At 42.9% G+C, this 12,815-nt stretch overlaps 1 protein-coding gene across 6 annotated transcripts in view; it reads right to left on the bottom strand.

The window, feature by feature from the left end:
* The window catches only part of LOC105466897 (5-hydroxytryptamine receptor 4), a 199,141-nt gene extending 188,194 nt beyond the window's left edge, over positions 1–10,947 (bottom strand). For 4 of the 6 annotated variants that reach the window (XR_978501.2, XM_011716069.2, XM_071098241.1 and 1 more), the window contains exon 1: positions 10,327–10,418. The gene's annotated coding sequence lies outside the window, so the exon portion shown is untranslated. Of the gene's footprint in view, positions 1–10,326 lie in introns of all 6 variants that reach the window. The other 2 variants (XM_011716074.2, XM_071098240.1) reach the window with 2 other exon arrangements.
* Positions 10,948–12,815: the final 1,868 nt, after the last annotated feature.

Raw genomic sequence — 12,815 nt, 5'->3', positions numbered from 1 at the left:
TCTAGAGCATTAAGTACTCATCAGATCGTATGGCAAGAAAACGTGCTCCCTTTTAATTTTCTATTTTAGTTACTGTTTATGTTGATTTAAAGGATTCAAATAGGTGCTAGTTTATCTATGAAAACCCTCCTGTTATTTCCTAATCTCTCTTTTTAAAGGAAGAATAGGTCTCAGACTCACAGGTTTTTTTTCTGGAAACACTATTGTCTTAGTTGGGACCCCAAGAAGCGGAACTCTTGATAAGGACTAAATACACATTACTAATTTGGCAGGTGCCAGTACACAGATATGGGATAATAATACAAAAAACGGAATAAGGCACAGTCAATAAAATGTGTGTTATTAAGCCACTGAAGCTTAATCTCACAGGGAAGCTTTGGGAAATGGTGTAAAACATATGCCTCAGAATTCTCCCAGACAAGCGGGTAGGATGGTGGGGTGTGGATACTCCTGCACCCACAATTTGTTGGTTAGAGCTATCCAAAGTGGAACTTGGATTCTCAGGCACCTCCAATTTATTGTGCTTGTGTGCAAAGGGGATTCCAGTAGACTGAGAGCAGCCCTCCAAAAATGTTGCAGGTTCATCATTGGAAGTCTGACGGCTTACAGAGAAATGGTCAGGGGAACTACAGGGAAATGAAGCAACACCAACATTGTCTGTTCCAGCTATTTAGCTGAAATATAATATGAATACATTGTTCTTGGTATATTGTATTTGTTTGTACAGTTATCTTCTATTTCTTGCAATTGGTACTGGTTTTCACTTTTCAATTTTGTTTCCTTATAAAATAAATTTATTTAAGGAAAATTAATTGATCTAAAGAAAAATGTTACACAGTTAATGTTCCAGATGGTATGAAAAGGTGGCAAGAATCATGAAGGAGTAAAACTCAAACGACTGAAGTTTGAGAAATGCTGGCATAATGGTTTAAAGTGGGAGTTGGCTCTTTTTTTTTCCCTGTAAATGGCTATTTACCAAGTATTTTAGGCTGTCAAGAGCATAAGGTCACTGTTACAACTACTCAACTCTGCTGTGTAGTATGAAAACAGCCATTAACAATACATAAATGATGGACATGGCTGTGTTCCAATAAAACTAAATAAATGGACATAAAAATTTGAATTTTACATAATTTACACTTGTCACAAAATATTATTCTTCTTTTGATTTTTTTGAACAATTTAAAAACGTAAACATTTATTTTTTAGCTTGCAAGCCATACAAAAACAGGCAGTGGGATAGATAGTTTGCCAACCCCTGATTCAAACCACAACCCTGGAATCTGTCCTAGTTCTATTAATTACCAATATGATGTTGGGCAAATTACTTGACTTTTCATAGCCTCAGCAGCCTCATCTGTATAATGGGGATAAACATACCAACAACCTCACAAGGTTGATGAAAAATTTAAAAATAGAAAATGAACACTTATAAAGCAGGTGCTCAATGAGTTCACAGTATGATGTTAGCCAGCTGTTGTAATAAGGTGGGTTCCACCTTTCCTGTGTCCCAATAATTTCTGGGTAGATATTTCTTACTCTGCTTCTTCACAAAGGCAGCTGTGCACCTAGTGGCCCATCTCCCCTACTTTGGGATGTGGCTACAGAAATTATTCCTCTTCTATATAGGATAAGCCTCTGAAGGCTGAGCTTGAAAAGGCCCAAAAGGTCTTGTCATTACTGATTTCAGAGGTCTGCAATTGGGAGCAGGTCAAATCAAAATTTGCATTTCATCTAAATTAACTCTTTACGACTAGTATTTTGAGTGTTACAGAATTATGCTGTTGACAGCAGTGGTTCTCAAACATTACTATATCTAAAAATCACACAGAAAACTGTAGGTTCAGGCACTGCCACATTCAAAGCATTTTTTTTTTTTTTTTAAGATGGAGTCTCGCTCTGTCGCCCAGGCAGGAGTGCAGTGGCCGGATCTCAGCTCACTGCATGCTCTACCACCCGGGTTCACACCATTCTCCTGCCTCAGCCTCCCGAGTAGCTGGGACTACAGGTGCCCGCCACCTCGCCCCGCTAATTGTTTCGTATTTTCAGTAGAGACGGGGTTTCACCGTGTTAGCCAGGATGGTCTCGATCTCCTGACCTCGTGATCTGCCCGCCTTGGCCTCCCAAAGTGCTGGGATTAGAGGCGTGAGCCACCGCGCCCTGCCTCAAAGCATTTTTGAATCATAAATGCCCCCGTGATTCTGATGAAGATGATTCCTGGAGAGCAGTTCAGGAGACACTGCAAGGATGGAGTGCAATCTGTCCAGGTGAGTATACCCTTCTGAAATCCTCTTTAATGAGTTTTCTGTATCTGTTTAAATGCCTCATTGGCTGAGAGACCTGGATTCTAGTATTTGCTCTGCGTGCCAGGAGAAAGGTTTCTGCAGGCATGCTGTCCTTGCTCTATGCTATTTCTTCTGAACCTCCTGGATTAGGAAACCATTTATACAGAATTCTCCATTTCAGATATCATGTGCTAATGATCATATCCAATTAAACATGCCAGTGCAATCTCAAAAGAGGTAGGCTATTTACAGCCTCTTAGATGAAAATGCTTGAGCAAAATCTACATTTTTCCTAGACTAATAAAATGTCACCTCCCCAAAGGCTGCTGTCAACAATCTCCTACCAAGAGTTTCTAAACCAACCCCTGGAACAAAAAATAAAATTATACCCATAGACTTTAGAGGGGTCCGTTTAACACAGAAGAAAGGGCTCCTGGGGAAGAAGCAGAAGAAGAGCAATGGCACATTTTTATAACAGACCAAGAACCTAACCCTTCACCTGTATTACCTCATTCACCTTCACTTCACACTATCAGGACATTCTGCAATTATTCTCATTTCACAGATGAAGAAACTGAGGCATAGGAAAGAGGAGCCACCCAAAGCAATTCCAGACAGTGACTCCAGAGCCCAGAGTTTTAACCACTAAGTTATTCCACACACACACGCACACAAACCCAGATCTCAATGATCCCCTATCTCAGCTCTCCCAGCTTAATTTACTATTACTTATTTAGCTTCTCAAAGCTTCCAGAATGTCTACCAGCACTTGAAAGACAATACGTTTTTAACTAAGGCTCAATTTTGCTCTTGGCATCATGTGACTTTGAGCTCCTCACTTTGCCCCAGGTTTATAGCTGTTCAGTGTGGTTAAGATATCCAGCCCATCTGTCTTATAGATCCACTACTATTCATGAAGTTCAAATAAGATACCTTATGTGAAAGTCCTCTGAACATTGCAAAAAGTTATCCAAAATGATAATTTCTCAGTCTGTCATTTTCATAAACCATTTTGAAACGTTGAGAAGGAAGAAAGAGTGCATTCGTTTTATGAAATCATCTGTGTCAAAAATCAGATTTTCCAGAGATGTAAGGTAGATTGTAAAATACCAAAACTGCTGATCTCTGGGGGAGCAAAGAAACACTACTACTTGGAAGGTGGACTATTTTTTGTGGCTCAATGTAATGGAAATTATGGGAGCTTGAGAATCAGATGACCTGGGCACTGGACATTGCCCTGCCACTACCTGAACTTTAGTGAGTCTTTCCCTCTCCCCTTACAGGGGAGACAAAGCTGTTTGGTGGTTAATAAGGTGGTTAGGGCTGGGCTCGGTGTCTCATGCCTGTAATCCCAGCACTTTGGGAGGCCGAGGCTAGTGGATCACCTGAGGTCAGGAGTTCGAGACCAGCCTGGCCAACATGGTGAAACCCTATCTCTACTAAAAGTACAGAAATTGGCCGAGGTGGGCGGATCATGAGGTCAGGAGATCGAGACCATCTTGACTAACACGGTGAAACCCCATCTCTACTAAAGATACAAAAAATTAGCCCAGCGTGGTGGCAGGCGCCTGTAGTCCCAGCTACTCGGGAGGCCGAGGCAGGAAAATGGCATGAACCCAGGAGGCGGAGCTTGCAGTGAGCGAGATTGCACCACTGCACTCCAGCCTGGGCAACAGAGTGAGACTCCGTCTCAAAAAAAAAAAAAAAAAAGTACAGAAATTAGCCGGGCATGATGATGCATGTCTGTAGTCCCAGCTACTCGGGAGGCTGAAGCAGAAGAATCACTTTAACCCAGGAGGCTAAGGTTTCAGTGAGCTGAGATTGCGCCACTGCACTCCAGCCTCGTTGACAGAGCAAGACTCCATCTCAAAAACAAAACAAAACAAAAAAGAAGGTGCTTTGGAGATTCAGACTGCCAGTGTTAAGTACCAGCCCAATTACCACCTCATGAGTGGCCTTGGACCGGTCATGTCACCTGTCTTGGTTTGTTTCCCCAACATAAAAGTAAGAATAAGAAACAACAACTTTGCAATCATCCAAAGAACGGATTGGTGAATAGATACACAGAAATATGACAAAGCAACTATGGTAAAATTAGAATTACAGAATCTTTTTCGTGACTATATGAGTGTTCACTATATAGCTCTTTCAACCTGTCCCTTAAGTATGTATTTTCATAATAAAATATTGGAAAATAAGCCTCAAAAAGGGCAACAACAGAGTTTTTAGAAAAGTTAAATGAGATACAGAGCTCTCAGCAATGCTCATGAAGGTGCTTGGCATTCAGTGATGACCTACTGTGCGGGTTGAAGATGAGATACAATCTGTGAGTTAGAGTCGTGCTAGGTGAACAGATGTGACAAACATGAGCAGAATGAGAAGCCAGGCCACATGACACAGAAACCAGGTGGACAGAGGGGAGCCAGGATGTGCCCACTGAAGTATCAGAGTCGAAGAGAGGTGCACGAATGGAAGGATCAGGATGTTGTGCCTGGGTTGCCTAATGTGGGGGAACCTCAAAAAGAAAGGCAGATCGTCTTTATTACAAGCCACAGTATGTGATTCTCCATCCAACATCCCTTTCGAAGAAGAAAAATACTGGCCTTGAAGTCAAACCTGCATTTAAATCCCGTCTTTGCCATACTAGTTGTGTGATAGGAGGGGACATTTATTCAGGCATCCACTACACCACTTGTCACTGGAAAACTTTACCACCACCACAAGATGAGCCTGTGGCAACTATGCTTCTGTTATGACTTCTTGGTCATAAACAGTTGAGCCAATCAGATTCTCTTTCTTGAGAATCTGAACTAAGAGAACAGACTCCTAGGAATGTGTCAAACTAATGGCAGAAGCAATGTGGAAAGGGTCATGAACTCCAGGAGCTGAGTTTTCTAGAATTGGCTGTTTTCCCATCCTTCCTGGAGCCCAGTTCCTTAACTCCATCATGAAAGCACCATTGTTTTTTCAATAAATCCCAATTTTTTGTTTAAGTAGCCAGCATTGGCTTTTATTATGTATAACCAATAAATATATTTACTAATACACCTAGCCTTCTAACTAATACAAGAGTTTAAGTGTCTAGGCCTTAGTTTTCTCATCTGTAGATGAGAGAGACAATACTTCTCTCAGAAGTTCCTAGAAAAATCAAAGACTAGGTGCACGAAATATACATACGATAGATATTCAATAAACATTATTTAAACTAAAGCTGAGTTTCAGAACAGATCTTTCTGAGCAAGTGCTTAGAGACATCTTGCTTGGATGGGGAATGTGTGATCATGAAAAAAAAAGAAGCTAATATTCAAGAAAAAGGAAAGAGTTGATTGAATTTGAAATTCGGTTTTAAAAGAAACTTTCTGATTGAGATATCAAACATTAAATTAGTTCTACGTAAATATGCAGACTTAAATTTCTGTTGGGTTTCTCCATAGTGCTAATGTGGATTTGAAAAGGAAAGAAATACAAACTTCATGGACAGATAATATATTTTTCTTAACTTAGAGAGACTCTTCAGAATTTATCTGGCAGTAGACAAGATATTAAAGGACTTTTGATTTGGATTACTCTGTGAGTAATGAGGAAATTTATCATCCAAATTAAGGTAGCAGTGGGGGTAGGTGAAGACAAGGAACATGACAAGCTCTAAGACCAGAATTAATTCAACCTAGAAGTACAATTGCTGAGAAAAAGCAAAGGTTTTTCTGAAACTCAAAATAAGAGGCAAAGCTTAGATGCTTAGTAAGAAATGTCAATTCATCCCTAGTAATTATTGACCTTTCAGTCTTGTTCCACTCATTGATTCTCATTAATCCAAATGTTTAGTTATCTTAAAATCAGATATATTTTCATTCCAAAAATCCAAGTGGCTGGATTGTGAGTTTCATTTTTGTTCTTTAGGTCTTAACCCAATAGTTCTCAGATAGTGGTCTCAAGACGTGGAGCAACATCATCACCTGCGAACTTATTAGAAATGTAAATTCTCAGACCTTAACCTAGGTGAATCAGAAACTTTGGGACCAGCAATCTGTGTTTTTTTAAAATTTTTTTAAAATTAATTTGTAATTTTTGTGGGTACATAGTAGGGTGCACGAGATGTTTTGATACAGGTATGCGATGTGAAATAATCACATCATGATCATGTAAAATGGGGTATTCATCCCCTCAACCATTTATCCTTTGTGTTACAAACAGTCCAAATATTCTGTCACTCATGAAAGTTTGAGAACCACTGTCTTAACTCAACCATGAGGCTGGTAAAGCCAGCACTCTATCATTTATTCACTGGCAGTTACCAAACCTGTGAATTTGTTGACATAGGGTCTTAAAAAACCAGTCAACCTTTTTAGACGTGCCTTAGATTTGCAAGCATATTAGTAATTGGTAAATGGTAAGGCAGTCATTGTTACTCAGACTATATTTAAGGCTAGCCCTATGAATAAGTCTACTTGGTAGCCATTTACATTGTATTTCCCTCTGTTCAAATCTGTACTACTTTCTACTGCCTCAATAGTATAAAAAAGTCAACAGCATGCAGAATGGAGGAATCAAGGGGCAAATCAAGAAGAATAAAGACAGAGCTTTTTTAAAAAAAAATGGCAACTTTAATTTTGACAAGAGAAGAAATATCTAAAGTTTAGATTGATGGTAAGGAGAGCTTAATGGAAAAATAAAGGTATAATTCATTGTTCCTTTCTCCATCCCTCCTCTCCCCTGCACCTCCCCACTTTTCCATTACCCAACCCTGCCGCACCCCTCTCACTCTGCATATGCCTTTGAGCTATTTCTGAATAACAGAGAGGGGGTGAAGACATAAAAATGAGATAAATCACATTTCAGCTGAACACAACGCACAACCTCATAGTCTCTAGCCTGTTTTCTAGAGGGAGACTTGGATATACAACCGGGTTTGAGGATACCTAAGTGCTTTTCCACCCTGTAATACCAAGATCCCGTTCATGCAAGGCACTGTAATATGGAGGTTCAGAGCATGGATTCTGGAATCAGACAACACACAATTTCATCCCAGCTTCACTGATCCATAACTGAGAAAACTTGGGCACATTATTTTACCTCTCTAAGTCTGAGTTACCGCATTGCTAAAATGAGAGTAACAGAAGTGTGTATCCTATGAATCCTTTCATAGGATTCTTAATGAAGATTAAATAAGATCATTCTCATTAAGCATTTAGAACAGTGTCTGGCACATATCAAGGTCTAGATTAATGTGAGCTATTAAGATTATTATTATATTGCCTCCCAAATGCTTCTCAGCCTTCAGCAGCATGTTGAGCATTTCCAGGCATAGCAACAAGGCAGTGAAAAGCAGGAGGGATAAAGGTAAATGTGTGAGGGTGGTAAAGTTGGAAGCGGGTGGGAAGGCAGCTAGCAACACAGCAATTCATCTATTTATTTAAAAACTTTGTTGTAAGATGTTTCTATACAAGGTTACAAGACTCGTGTTTGAATTACAGCAGTGGTTTTCCAATGGAGTGGTGGGAGGAGGGGTATTTTGCCCACCCACCCTCCGGGACATTTAGCAATGCCTAGAGAAATTTCTGGTTGTCACAAGTAGGAGTTGCTACTGGCATCTAATGAATGCCAGAGATGCTGCTGAACATTCTATGATGCAGAGCACAGTCCTCACAACAACGAACTATCGAGCTCAAAATTCCAATAGTGCCAAGAAATCCTGAATTACTGCATGGTGTGAAGTTAGCTTAATAAGGCTGGACACATTTTTCAATATTCAAAAAAGCAATGATATGGAAGATTGAATTTTCATATCAACAAATTGATTGGTTAAATATCAGAAGGTAACCATAAGAAATTAGGTGAAATGTTTCCTGCTACAAACAAGAACATCAATGGCAATCAGAGAATTCTAGCATTGAGAGAATCCTTGGAAATGATCTAGTGACTAGATTCTAGTTGAAATCATTCATCATATTTCACAGTTGAAGAAACCGAGACTTAGAAAGGTAAAGAAATTTGATCTATGTCACACAATGATGCTAAAGCCATCCTCCAGATTCTTCCAAAAAACTAATTTAACTTGTTAGTCAGATAGTGATAATATCAAGGGTGTTCAATTCATGTATTTGCTTTGCATTTTTTCAGTGATCATAGTCTATATTTATTCCTATCTCCAGAAATTCCCAAATAAGGGCCTTACCTGATAAGGTGGTAGCAGTGGGAATGAAACAGAAAAACAAAATAGATTTAAGAGGTATTGAGGGAAAAATAGATAAAACCTGCCTATTGATGAAAACTACGGCAGCTACTGATGAAGGAAGAGGAGGAATAAAAAGGTGACTTCACTTCCCAGCCTGGGTGATGTAGAGGATGGTGGTGTTCAATCACAGGTGGAAAAATCAGGAGGCGGCTTGGGGTAGCAGGATGCTTATGTTGGATTTCAGGTGCTGTCCTTTAGTCTGTGAAGTTGGGGAAGGAGATGAGGAGATGAACAGAATCAGGGAGGTCCAGAAGAGCAGGGTGAAAGAATATACATTTGATTTGTTGGCTTCAAGGATGCTTTTGCCCCCAGAAGGAACAGCATCAGGACTGAAATCCAGGTAACTCAGAGGAACCAGACACACTACTGTCCTCTGGGCCCTGGGGCCTCCTTCTGCTCCATATGAGCTGGACTAAATGCTACCTGAAGCTCTTGCTAGCTTCAGTGAGCTACAGTTCTCCTAGCATTTAAATGATGACTGTAGCTCTCCTCTATAATAATTATTATAATAAGGATATTTCCCACAGGAGGGAATGATGCAAACATAAGAGAGATTTTAAGATGAGACTGCATGAGGAAAATAAACATGATTAAGAAATGACTTGCTAACGCGGCAAAACCTCTTTACTTTTTACTAATTTTTTTTCCTGACACTTGTATATTTCCTAGGTGAGAGCTGCTCTTCAGAACTCTGCAGGTCTCATCCCTGCCCTGACTTTTTCCTTGTTTCCAGGGCACTGCATCCACCACCCACATCCTTTTCCTTCAAAACCCGTGCTCACCAGGAGCACGCAGCAACATCTCCCTTGGTCACTGATGCTGAAGTTCCATTCCGGCGACAGGGTAAATATCCACTACTGCCCACCACAGTCACCCACAGCTTTAAGGGCCAGAGAATCCATCCCAGCGATAGAAGACAGGGAGGGCAAACTCGAACCAGTGTCCTTCCATCAAAAGCCTCCTTCGGTTCATGTCAAACCTATACCCTAAGAAGCATTCTATTTCTTCCTTTGATTGGACCAAATGGAAATCAAGCCAAGATTTTTCTTAACATTGAACTCTAGGAAGACAAGCTCATGCCTACCACTTTTTCACCTCTGCCAGCTGCCACTTCCTTGTATCAACAGTCGCTTCTTTCAAAGGCAACTAACAGCACAGTGCCGCACAGGGTAGCAAGCTGTGAGGAGATGCATCTGAAATTGGGATTGGGATTCTGTGAAAGGCAACTGCAGGATGGTTGCGAGTACCAGCAGTGACCGCCAAGGCTTTATGCAGCCCCACACACTCGTGGCCACATATACACACACATCCAAGTGGACGCTCAAGACACACTATCTTGTCTCTCTCTCACACACACACACACACGCATGCACAGCACAGTCTCTGGGCTGCACATCAAGGACCAGCCATACAGTCCACACACACATCCAGTTACACACTTGGCTATGGATGCACAGCCTGTGCGTGCTTTCTCTTACAAACACGCACACACACAAATCTTTACATACACAACCTCCCTTGTATAGTCAGTGAGCACATATGCAGTTTCACAAGTACTTACATACACAAGTGCAAAGCAACAGCCCCAAGCCTACAGTGATCCCACGCTGGAAACACGTCGTATACAACCAGCCAGCCCACCTACACCCTGAGCCGCCCCGCAGCCCACCCTGCCGCAAAGTCAGGTCTCCTGAGTACTGAACCCCCAAGCCCCCGACCCCGTCGTGCTGCCCCGCCCCCGCCGCGTCCCCACCGGCACCCGTGGGCTCCTGGGGTCCCGACCCCCAGCGCACTTGCCGCACATACCCGCTGCCGAAGGCGACGGAGCGAGGCGCCCTGGCAGATTCAAGCGGCCACCCCCAGCCGCCGAGCCGAGCTTCTGCCGCCGCCGCTGCCGCTGCGCTCCCAGCAGCTGCCTGCGCCCTCCCCACCGCCCCCTCGGGTGCGGGCTCCAGCCCCCGCGCTGGGGAGCCGGCGGGCTCGAGGCGCGGGCCAGGGGCTGTGGACGCAGGACCCCAGCTCCGGATCACCTGGGCTCGCCGCGCATGGTTCTTCTCCCCAACCGAGCCGGACTCCACGGGATCAACAGCCCCCAGCCCCGGTGGTCCCCGCTGCCCTGCCCGCTGCCGCCCCCACTGGGCGCCAGGGACAGCGGGGGTGCCGCTCTGCCAGCACGGCGCACAGGGGAGTGGGCGCAGAGGCGGGCTGGGGCGATCTCACCCGCTCCGGGCTGGCCAGCACGCGCCCTCCCTGGCGGGAGCGCTGCCCATCTGATGGAGGTCAGGCGGGAGCCCTGGGTTGATTGCAGGCTCCTGGGTGACCTTGGACAAGTTGGTTAGCCTCTCTGAGTGCCGACTTCCTCTATTCAAAGATAATAAATATGAAAGCGTTTGTGGTGTCCTGTGCCAGGGAAATCCTGTCCCTGTATAGTTTACTTCCTTCTTATGCCTTTGCCTCTGCCAGAGCGGGGAGAGTTTGGGAGCAGGGTTCAGAGCGAGCTTAGTAGCACCTTGGATATAAGACTCAAGTTTTTCAGAGGCAATGATTCCATTTGCCTGAAGTCTTCCTAAATCATCCTGTCCATATTGATAGTCTACTCTTTGCTGTCGTAGCCTGTCCTCCCAGCTTTGAACACCTGTGACCTTGAGCATGTAATTAAACAAGAGTCAAGCCTCAATGCTCCCATCTGTAACACGGGCATAAACTCACGGTTGTGTGGTGCTGGTGTGCCACTTAGTGAGCTGCAGTATCTGTGAGGGACGGTGACAGAGTGAAAACCGTTTTTCCTCAACACGTGTGAAAAAGCCTCAAATTCCAAGGATAAAATAATTCAAGAGTTAGACTAGTCATGTTGGGAAGGGCAAGGGCGAGCAGAGCCTTCCTTCACGGGAGGCAGGCAGGGAGCAAAGGGGGTAATGGGTGAGTAATTCACCCCCTCAAGGGCCACTGAGGCCTCCTGGAACCTAAACAAAACAGAGAAACTGTGGACAGTGATTAACTTCTGAAAGTAAATAAATCTGCCAAGACAATCTTAAAAAATATTAACTTACAATTGTGAGCACATCTCAAGTGAACTGGAAATTTAAATTGACCAACTTATTCATGCTAGAAACCTTTGAATTGGTCCCTTTCTTAGTTTCTCTCTGTTGATATGCCTTGTCTCTCATTTTCCCTCTATTTTGTTAGGTCCGTCCTTCTTCCTCATGGTCTATATTTCTTCCCCATCTTACTCTTACACTTTTTTCTCTCTTCTTTCCTTCTCCTCCCATCTGAGTTCCCATTCTGTGTATCTCTTCTTCACCATCTTTGTGCCGAGTTTTTATCTCAACATCTCTCAGCCACTTCCACCTATTAGTTCTTTCCCTGTTGTGTATGTCTTGAATATGTATTTATCTCATATCCCCTATGAAAAATGTAAAAGCAGAGGAGCTGTAGATTATTTCTCTAACGACAATAAGATCTGAACTTGAATTTACCACTATTCCCCTTCCCTAAACCAAACACCTCACTTAAATGACACCATTATCCTCACTCATGGATGCTCAAAGCCTGAATCATCTTTGACACCTCCACCTCTGTTCCCCTTCTCCCCACTTTCTACTCAAACATTTGCCAATTCCTGGGAAGTCTATTCCCACTCTGTCATTTGCATCTGTCCCTTCCTTCTTATTTCCACTGGGCCTAATTATATATCTATTTTTTGGTAATCATCAAAGATTTTCTAACTGGTCTTCTCTCCCTGCAGTGCATCTTCTTCACTGAGGTCAGCATGGTCTTCCTCAGGCAGATAGATCCCCAACAGCATCACTCTTTGCTCTAAAACCCTAATACCCATGAAAGGTAGAAAGCAGCTCCCCAAAGATATCCACGTCCTAATCCCAAGAACCTGTGGTTATGTTACCTTGCATGGCGAAATGGACTTTGCAGATGTGATTAAGGATTTTGAGATGGGAAGATTATTGTGGATTATACAAATGGGTCCTTAAAAATATTGTTAAAAGTAACAGAGAGAGGTAAAAGAAGAGGTCAGAGTGAGAGGACATAAGGACTCAACCTGCTGTCACTGGCTTTGAAGACAGAAGAAGGGGCCTATGCCAAAGGATGCTGATGGTCTCTGGGAGCTGGGGAAGACAAGGAAACAGATTCTCCCCTAAAGCCTCCAGAAAGGAAGGCAGCTCCACAGGCACCATGATATTAGCACAGTGAGATCAATGTCAGATTTCTGATCTAGATAACTGTAAGATAATGAGTTTGTGTTGTTTTAAGCCACCAAGTGGTAATTCGTTGCAGCAGTG

Source organism: Macaca nemestrina, chromosome 6 (assembly GCF_043159975.1).
Source record: "Macaca nemestrina isolate mMacNem1 chromosome 6, mMacNem.hap1, whole genome shotgun sequence".
Classification (NCBI taxonomy): Eukaryota; Metazoa; Chordata; class Mammalia; order Primates; family Cercopithecidae; genus Macaca; species Macaca nemestrina.
Note: the sequence above shows the minus strand (reverse complement) of the source record. Positions and strands in the feature narration are given on the sequence as shown.